We start from the raw sequence: 11,294 nt of genomic DNA on the forward strand, positions 1-11,294 counted from the left end.
AAATGTGCTTATCTTCATTTTGTTGGTATTTACCAATAATCTATTCATTAACTTATATGCCTACTAGACTAAAATAATGTATCATCTTGCTTGAAATTGTTTGTTATATCAGGGACTTACGTCTTTGGTAATATTGTACAACAACAGTATATCGGCTATGACATTGTGCTTTAGATTTTAGCTGCAAATTAAGTGTATGGAAATTTGTTTTTGTACTTAGTCATACACTGTTATGACTACTGTTAACTGTTTTTATTTTTTAATTAATGTTTCAATGAAAAAAAAAAACATGAATTTACTCAATTCATGTTAAAAGAAGAAGACATTATTACAAGGGAAAATTAATAAGAATGATAACTAAGCAATAATACTATATCAACTATTCAAGCCTCATTCCAATTTGCAATTTCCAGCAAAAATGCATACGCGTTATTCTACTTATTATAAACCAGGTCATTTATTGGCATAATTTTTGTTTGACGCTAAAGGAGAATTAAAAAAGAGAAACAGAGACTCTATTTCTCATAATGTTCTTGACGAGTTCTTTACTACGCAAATTCAGTGGTTGTATATTGCATCTGCTGGCATGGTCTCGCCAGCTGATTTTTATGCATACATTATACAGTCAAGCGTCCGGGGTATGGAGACCGTGGCGCTTTGAAACAGGGGCGCGTTGAAACCGTCTCAATAAATCTCTGATAGGCCTACGAACAAATTGTTAAAATTATCTGAATGCTCTGGCAACCTATAGACATAAACAAGCTATATATTAAAAATTAGTGCGATCCGACCAGTAAGTCAAGAAATAAAGGTTAAAGGTCAAAGGTTATTCATTTATATTGCGCAAATTACGAGATTCTCTATGCGCAGAATAAGTGAGCAAATGTAACTGGAAAAAAAAAATCCAAGTCAACACCCAAATCGCTGAGCAGAGATCTCTCAAAATGTACCCTGTCCAACAGCAGTTGAGTCTCGGCCATCCCATTCTCACGCGCCTCCTATCCTGATATAACTACTAAAAAATCTAGCTGGCAAGGGATGGAAAAGGGAAAATCAAAGAAAACGAAATAAGTGAGTTTTTAAATGAGATTTAAACAGAGAGACGGATGGCGACTCACGAATACATAACAGTAAAGTATTCCATAATTTAGGAGCAGCAACCATGAATGAACGCTCCCCACACGACTTTAACCTGCAGGGTGGACTATACAGTGTAGTCAAATTGGATGTTGATCTGAGGGTACGAGCACATGTTGAGGAGCAAGACATAAGCTGGCGTCACACGGTCAGATTTGCACAAAAATTTTGGTACAGTTTTTCATTTTGACAGGAGTAGGTAGACACTTGATATTCCCTAGGCACACTGTTAAATTGTTTGATATATAACTTGTCAGCCCATAATAATTTTAGGGACAATCTCTATTAAGGCCAAGTAAAATTAGGCCACTTGATATTCCAACACCCAGACGTTTTTTGTTTATGTTCAATATGGATGTAAGTTTGTTAGTTACTGTGGTCAGTTTTGTATATTTGGTAAATGAAATGGAAAAGAAAAAGAAAGTTAAGAGATTAAAAAAAAAAAACACGTACTTGGGTTAGGCCGTGGATTCACAAACGAAATAAATATTTAGCATATCATGGTCTATTAAAAGAGTTGAATGCTGGCGATAAGGGAGAATACAATAACTTTCTCCGAATGGATAAGTCGTCCTTTGATGATATTTTGCAAAAAACCTTTCCTCTACCAAACTCAAAAAAATGCTGTGGGTCTACTGATACAGGATCTTTTTCTATGCAGATCCCTATTATTTCCCAAAGGTCTAAACTTTCTGGCTGTTGATTTTCAAATGTCGTCAAATACTTGTAGAAAATAGGACATGTTCTATTCCTTTCCCATCACTTCGGACACCCAAGGGGACCACAGGTTAAAGCAAAGTTCGCAGTAAAATCACAGACTTGGGACACAAACCAGGTAGCCCCATTAATCATGTTTGCACTGGATGAATATTTGAAGTCAAAAACTGACCGTGTGACGATAGCCTGTTTCCACTGGCTAAATGTCCATGACCTTTTGACTTATTTAATGGGAAAATACAGCACGGAAGCTGTTGGCGTAAAAACAATCAATTAAATTTTTGAAAGAAATTACCTTAGAATCATATTAAAAGGCGTGTCATGTTATTTTAAAATAAATATTCATATCAATAACTTTCTCCGAATGGATAAGTCGTCCTTTGATGATATTTTGCAAAAAACTCTTCCTCTTGATTAATTAATTCTGTGTAGATTTTTTTTTTGGCAATTTTTTTGTATTTTCTTCTCTACATCTATTTCTATGCAGATCCCTACCATTTCCTAAAGGTCTAAGCTTTCTGCGCTGCGATTGGTTGTTGATTTTCAGATGTCGTCAAATACTTGTAGAAAATAGGACAGGGTATATTCCTTTCCCTTCACTTTGGACACCCAAGGGGACCATAGGTGAAAGCAAAGTTCGTAGTAAAATCACAGACTTGGAACGCAAATCATGTAAGCCTCATTAATCATTTTTGCACGGGATAAATATTTGAAGTCAAAAACTGACCGTGTGACGCCAGCTTTATAAGTTGAGAAATGTATTTAGGAGATAACTGATGAATGGATTTGTAAACAAACAATAAAATTTTGAAACCAATGAAGATGACGGAGTACTGGTGTGATATATGTTGACGTTTAGGTGTTCCAGTAACCAACCGAGCAGCGATGTTAATTAGCAGCTGAAGCTTATTAATTGAGGATTGAGGCAGTCCGTAGAGGACCACATTACAATAATCCAATATGGATGTTACTAAGGTTTGTACATGTTTAGAAGCAGCATCTTCGTTCGAAATATCGTTATTTATCGATTATAACACCTGGTAAGTAACTATTATCGATATAACTTTATTATAAATAACACCTAGAATATATAGTTTACTATTTTGATGATGAATACATTTTTAAAAAGTCATGTTATTGCTTGTTTATTCACAGTATTGTTTTTGGCCATGTGAGTCGCCATTACGAGACACAAAGGCCGATAGTGCCTTCGGAGTACGTTGAAACACCGTGTTTCAATACAGCCTATATCATGATATAATGTAATGTAATTTAATTGTTTAATATTTTCTGTCACATAAAATTAAGTGGTATCATGATAATCGTATTAAACATACAAAATATTCAGAATATAATTAAATATTATCATAATTGTTCTTTCTGTATGTTAATTTAAATATTGTACGGTAATAAATCAGATAAAAAAAGATATAAATAAATACTAGTGCAAGTTAAAGTCCTAAAAAATATAGTCAATAACTAAGTTAGTATTTGCCTATAGTCACTATTTTGCCGAATTTATTAAATATATATATAATATTTCAATTCTATATTATAATTTATAAGCCTTGACATTTGTGTTTTTTTATATAGATTCATCACCATCCGGAACAGGCCATCGAAAAATGAGAGGTTGATTATCCCGAGTTATTAAAGCGAGCAGCCCCAGTGTAGTACTTTTATTTAGAGAAGAAGTGTGTTCGGTTGTAGCAGCCGATTTTGATGGTGTAATTAGGTCCTTTGGTGAACAAATGTGAATAAAGTATACAACTGATACTATTCCATTTATTAGAATGGACATAACATTAGCGTATAGGCCAATATCTGCTAACCAATTACTATTCATATTTCAAGCCTGTATTTTTAAAAATATAATATAATATGTCATACATAGGATTACGAGATACATGATAAGTCGTATAGTAGAGATGTGGGTTAACCACATCTCTATATTTGCACAAGTAATTTAAATTGTTTATTGAGCAAATTAATCTTACTGATAAACAATTGTACTACAATGAGCTGGTGCATATGAACGTCTATTTACGAGACATAATTTCGTTATTTTCTTTCCAAAAAAAAAGTAATAAACGTTAACTAGCACCTCATATCAACTTTTGAATGGTGAAAGTAAGCTCAGTATAACCCATTTTACCGAGTATAAAATTTAATTTAGTAGAACATACTGCTGTTCTCTCCCCCCCCCCCCACCACCGTTGTATTTAGGTGGTACACGTTACAGTACACACAATGAGCCTACAACTATATGTCTGAGTTAACGCATGAATGGTTTTAAGTATCTTCTTAGGACTTTTTCCTACCCCACATCTCTATCTAATTTTGCTGAGAGTTTTACTTGAACAATTTTGTGTAACTTTTGGTATCTGCGCATGACATGTTTTCATTGCAGGATTTATGTGTTCCGAAGTTGAGCATAATCTCGAATGACTAAATCACAATTGTTACAATATTTTCATGTGATGAGAAGTTGTTAACTTTTCACTGGGAAAGAAATTAATACTTTATAGTTAACTTTTCCAAATATTTTTTGTTATTTCCTAATAATTGTTTTTATTGGAGGGTAACCCAGATGTGTGCACTGTTTTACACTGGGCCGCTTATCATCACAATACTCTCCATGAAATCCCAAATTTGTAATCAAACACATACAAAGAAAATCATGAATTAAAAAAAAAATATTGAAGGAAATAAAACTGCAGAAAACAATAGTGTAGATCCTAATACACTTCAAAAAGTCTATTGAGTGAAAGTAAGTAAACATTATTTCGAAAAAACAGCCTTCTAAAGGTATTTGTGAATACATTGTTTACTGGAATTAACTACCAAAATAATGTTAATAATTGTTTGTTGACCATTCCCACAACTATACATTGGGACATGATTAATTGATAGCAAGCTATATTAAATGATCGACCGTGACAATAATGTAAAGTGTGCTGCAAATAGAAACATAAAATCCAAAAACAGATGAGCATAATATAGGTACATAAAAAGAAAATGACAATAACATATACAATAATAACATGCACACACACACACACACACACACACACCCACACACACAAAACAAAACAAAGCATAAACTAAGGTCAGCATAAGTACTGTACGTATATATAAGAGTAGACTATACACAAATTAAATAAATATATAAATAAATGAAACGTTTCTCTTGTTTACTATAATACATGTTGCCGTTATAATTTGTTTCATGGTGCAGTTACTAGAACATTCATATAACACTATGCTTAGAGATATTGAGGGATGAAAGTAGTAACATCAGGTGTAACTCGAAAAATATAGGCCATCTGAAAGGCTAGGTAGGCATAACATCAAACCTAGGCCAGCTAAGATTTGTAAAGTGCATAATACATAGGTCTCTATGTCCTAAAAATTAGCCAATCAGAACAACTACTTATTATTATAGCAATATAGCCTGGCCCACAAACAATTGCATCTTCTTTAAAACTGTAAAAATCAATAGCAGGTCCAGAATTTTTCAAACGAGGGGGGGGGGTGATTATGATGATGATTATGATGATGATGATGATGATGTGATATTGTGATTTTTATTTTTGGACATACCTCAAAACTACCGGGTAGCACAGACACGAAGGTGAAGAAAGTCATTGATCGAGTTCCTAGTCCACATATCAAACGCCCTGAGCATCTTACATTAGATGGATGTGTGCGCTATATAAAACTGCACTACTATTGTTGTTGTTATTATTATTATTATTATTATTATTATTATTATTATTATTATTATTATTATTTGAAAATGGTATAACCCAATAAAGAAATTATTATATTTTGGTGACGGTCCGTAGTCGGGTGTAGATGTCAGGACTATTTACATGCATTTAAGAACATCCTAGACAAGATATTTTAAAACTAGTGTTGGTGACGATCCGATTTCGAGTATGAATTTGAGTCATTTAAATTTTCAGAGCAGTTGTCTGTAAAAATCAAAGAAATTTCAAAAATAGTGGCAGACAAAAAAAAAAATGGATTTCTTTCAAATTTTGCACATGGCTATACATTTGTTAAGAGAAATCAAATATGAACTTTTATTTACTCTGTGAATATATTTCCATGGCAACGGGTAAATTTGTACTTTTTTTGCAATTTTTGTCATTTTTTTGCTGTTTTTAAAAGTTAATATTAGTAATAATTTGATACAATATTTCTGATACTCTTATGGTTTATTCATCAAAAACAATGAGTGTGTGTATAAGGTCATTACATTGGGTATCTTTTGCATATTTTTACAAGTTTTTGTAATTTCATAGTTGGGAAATAGCATGTTTTTAAAAAGGGCTGTTTTTCATTTTTTTTTTAATTATGAGAAACTTTAAATTTTAATTGCTCATAAACCTCAAAGTGGTGCTTGCTTAGAACTGATTTTCTACAAATAGGTGGTTCGAATGCATCCTTAGAGAATTCCAGTTTAAAAAATGTGGGTAATTAAAAAAACGTACTACCAGCGTTGCCAGAGAAACTGGCATTTTTCATTAAAAACAAATATAATAAAATTTACCCGTTTTTCCGCTGATTTATTCATAGATTCCTTTGATTAGAACAATAATAAATACTTTGCTATAACTTAAGTAATGTTGTACTAAAAAAATAAACAACGTTTGTGGTATCAATGTTGTCATTTTTCTGTTTTAGCGGTATTTTAAACCCTTTTAAGATGAGTTTATAATAATTTCACTTTACACATTTTCTGCCAGTGGTGTCATCAGTTGGACACATCACCTTAACCGGCCTGGGGTGCCTGATTATCTTTGGTCCGAATGCCCATTGGTCCGAAGTTTCTTTGGTCCGAAGGGTCTTTGGTCCCAAGGTCCATTGGTCCGAAGGCCTGTTGTTTCGAATTATATTGGAATGCAGGTTATACGACAGTAAAACAATTCCTTATAATTTATGGAGTAAAAATTAAGAAAGATGACTTTTCATATTTTCCCTAACAACATATAGGGCCAAGAAAAACAACAAAAATACTAGTTTTTTGTCACCTCCCGCATCCATTTTCGCTGCCTCACAATTAAAAAAAATATATATTTCCTTTATTTTGCGAAAGTTACGAAAATCTGGCTAACTCAAATCATTAAAATTTCTCTCTCGATCGTGGATAGAAAGATGTTCTCAGTGAGAATTTCAGTTGAACTATTACTAGTAGTATTATGAATTAAAACTCAATGTACTATGATACGAATCATATCTAGTGCTTATTTGCTTTTAATGTGCAGTGGCGGCACTACAGGGGGAAAAGTTCCTCCTAGATAATTTGTGGCCCCCAGTTTCGCACCCCCCCAGAGGAGTAGAGAAATATACAATTCGTCGAGGAGAAATATGTATTTCTTACACATTAGGAGACTATCTATTTAGAATCGATTGAATATCCCTCTGAAACCCCCAAATTGTCACATTTTGCGGGGGATCCGCCCAATGGACAACTTTCGAAACATTTTAATTGAAACCCGACCACGCTCACTTTGCTCTAGTCAAGGAACCCCCCCCCCCCCTGTCTCTTATACACATCTTCAAAAAAAAATTATACCTTGCCCTTCTCCCCCCCGCCCACCTTTCTTCCCAGATGCTTTCGCCGCCACTGAAAATGTGTCTATTTTGAAAAAGTGAAAAAGTAGTTAACTCTTTCCCATCGGCCATAAGTAAATATATCTGTAAAGATTTTGCAAACACTGTATGGAAGTTACTTGAATTCCCCTATTGTTATTAAAACTTTTCTGTCTCCTGCTTAAACATTAGGAAGTTATACTTACGCTCCATTCGCTTGGAATCTTTTAATTTTCTAATAATTTGTTAGAAACATACACAATCTTAGCTGACAATAATTCTATATTGTTAGCCAATATAGACCTACATGGTGGTCCCAAACATGTTTTTTTTTCAAATATATTTTTCTCTATATTTGAATTAATTACTTCGGGCCAACGGACCTTTGCACCAAAGACCCTTCGGACCAACAGACCTTCGGACCAAAGGACCTTCGGACAAATGCACTGACCCCGTCTGATGAACCTGTTCGCCAACATCTACCAGTCTGTGCACAAGGCCAACTTAGAAATAAAGGATACCTTTAATAATCATTTGTTTTTCCGTCCTGAAGATTGATTTATAAAGTCCTACATAATCTTCTGTACACTAGAAAATTAGATAGTTACAGGAACACTTAAATAAAGACCTGAGAATCAAACACTGTTGGACAAAGCAGAATTAGGTTATTCTAAAAGGCTTTTAACCGACACTGGCATATTCCCATGATAGCATTTTTATCTTCTAAAGTCTAATCTTTCAATTTAATTTTCATTTGCTCCAAAAGCCATTAGTCGACTGTTATCTGCCATACCAGAAACATTACATTTATATTCATCAATATATATATTTGCAATGGCCAAAAGAATAAACAAATTATACAATAGATCAATGTAGCGGAGTAGTACAAATGGAGGAATTGTTGGCAGAAGACGGATAGACATTTAGAGAATATAGGAGAAATGAAGATTTGAAACGTTCAGTTCTACAAAGAGGCGGTAAGAAGGCGGATTGTTGTATTTCTAAGCGAGATAGATATTTAAGAATGTGATCATAAGACTGAACAATTGGACAAGTGCATAGAGTGAAATTTTTATATCTTGTGTTGTATCATGTATTACCATATTGAGCAAATAGGTGTGGATATGGTGAATATGAAGAGTAATCTGATAGAAGTTTACTGAAAAGATATTCAACACTTTTTAAACACGCACCTTCACATTAAAAAAAAACAAGAAAAAACACAAGATTTTTAGTAACAACAATCTAATCTAATCATATTTATTTATATAGCGCCTTTCTTTGCAGATACGAAGCGCTTCTGTCCCTGGTCATTGGATCCACATGCTTAAGTGTTGCTGCTGTATTCAGCGCAGGAGCAAGCAACCCCACCAGGTACCCATTTATACTCCTGGGTGGAGGGAAGCAATGCAGATAAAGTGTCTTGTTCAAGGACATAAGCGAAATGCACAGCGAGGGATTGAAACCAAACCTTTCACGCTGCGCCAAACCGCTTCCACAAAAGAATATGTTCAAAAGAAATTCCAAATAGTCAGTGTCAGAGGTTGACAAAGACATGAGAATAGCTAGGGACGACGTGTAAGGTATCTAAACCATCAGAATATCTGAGAAAAAGATGTAAAGCAATTAGAGAAGTGTCAAGACGCAGTAGTACACTGTAGGCTACTAAACTGTTGACGATTCCGATGAAGATATTCTTTAAGCTGCCGAAGAGGAATCGCAACCACCAAATGCTTGTCCACGAAACTGTTGATCTTTACATTCCAATTGTATATGGCACAATTAACTTTTCATGGTGAATTCAACAAAGACATTGAGTATTCCTAAGTTAAAAATCATAACTCGTCGTTGAAAGCGAATTTATCATGGATTGCTTTTGTCAGAGTGGTGTTTAAATTTGTTTTGTTTTCACTGTTACAGATAGTTAAATTAATTAAGTTATTTGCTTTACATGCAATGCAGTATAATATTGAGTTTACCATACTTGAAATAAACCTGGCAACACATGTTGTTATAATAGTCTTGTATATAGTAATATTATGGTTACATGAATTATATTTTATATTATAGCATTTTCCGTACAGTAAAAAAAATGTATTTTAAAATATTTTTTAATGAAAAAATGCTGCTTTTTTTGGCAATACAGTAATGCATATTGACAAAGTCTTACAACACATTCCTTAGCATGTTGTTAAGCTAGTCAGGGAACTATATTTGTTATGGCTAATGAATTATATTATATTTTAAATCGTTACCGGTAACTGTTTAGTAAAAAGATGTATATTTACCTTAATTTTCAATAAAAACAATGCTGTTTTCTGGCAATACAGTACAAAATTAAGTTTTAAATTACTTAAAATGAGCCTGGCAACACATTTTTTAACATGTTGTTAGACTATTTAATTATAGTAACATTAATTTAAAATAAATTTACGTTGATTTATAGTGTTAGTAAAAAATGATATATTTTTATTCAAAAAATGCCGTTTTTCTGGCAATACCGCATTCACGTGTGTAAAGTACCCACAACCTTTTTCCTTGAGTATTGTTTAAACAACTATTGACAATTAAAATATGGAAGATGGAAGATATGTATGCACCGCTTTGTAAGTTATAGATAGGTTTCTGAGCTAGGCATACTTTAAAAAAATATATATTTTGAGAAAAAACCCCTTTTGTAAATAATAGTATCTTCCAAACAGAATTTTTTACACATTTTTTTTTCGATAAATTTAAGTTAATACCTGGTTATTTAAATGGATGATCTTAAATATATATATATATAGTGCATGTTCTTTTTTTAATAAGGTCTGAAAATTTTTTCACTTCTAAAAATGTCCAAAATTAACAAAAACGGTAAAATTTAGATAATGAGTCGTTGCCATGACAACGAAGGCTACAAAAATACAGTAAACAATTGTCATAGATATGCCTTTTACCCAAGTATCTATTCATGGTAAAAATTTGAGAGAAATCCATTTTCAGACATCTGCCACCAAATCTTTGATTTTTATGGACAACCATTCTTAAGGTCCTGCGTATTTCTTGTGTTCAAAATATCTGAAAGACAGCTGCCCAGATCTAAATAGTGAATGAGGTGATTACATTTTGGTGACGACCATGATGACGATGATGATGATGTGATATTGTGATTTTTATTTTTTGACATATCTCAAAACTTGTTGTAGAAACATAAACCCAGGTTACCGTGTAGCACAGATACGAAGTCACCCTTAGGTGGAGAAAATCATTGATCGAGTTCAATCGCCCTGAGCATCTTATATTAGATGGATATGTGCGCTATATAAAACTACACTACTACTATTATTATTATTATTATTATTATTGTTGTTGTTGTTGTTGTTGTTATTATTATTGTTATTGTTATTGTTGTTGTTATTGTTATTATTATTATTATTATTATTATTATTATTATTATTATTATTATTATTTATAATTATTATTATTATTATTATTATTATTATTATTATTACTCTTATTATCATTATTACTTTTATTATTTTTATTATCATTATTACTTTTATTATTTTTATTTTAACTACTATGAAAAACGTTGACGTGTGTATAGTAACAATAGTAGGTTGCTAACTGTGCAAAGAAAAAAAGGTGCCCCGTGTATTTTATTTTGAAAGTTCTGACGACAAGGACGCGATGCCCAGCCCACAAAATCACGAAAACCTTAGACAACGGCGGCTAGACTTATCGAGTTTGCAAAGATATTCTTTGCTATCAAAAACCTTCTTTAAGAAAGAGAATTTAAGGTAGGCAGTACGCAAATGAATATATTCATAGTGTTAATCTATTTTATGGAACATGGC

This window comes from Anneissia japonica, unplaced genomic scaffold (genome assembly GCF_011630105.1).
Source record: "Anneissia japonica isolate Jap-2015-1 unplaced genomic scaffold, ASM1163010v1 scaffold287740_len772037_cov194, whole genome shotgun sequence".
In the NCBI taxonomy this organism is placed as follows: domain Eukaryota; kingdom Metazoa; phylum Echinodermata; class Crinoidea; order Comatulida; family Comatulidae; genus Anneissia; species Anneissia japonica.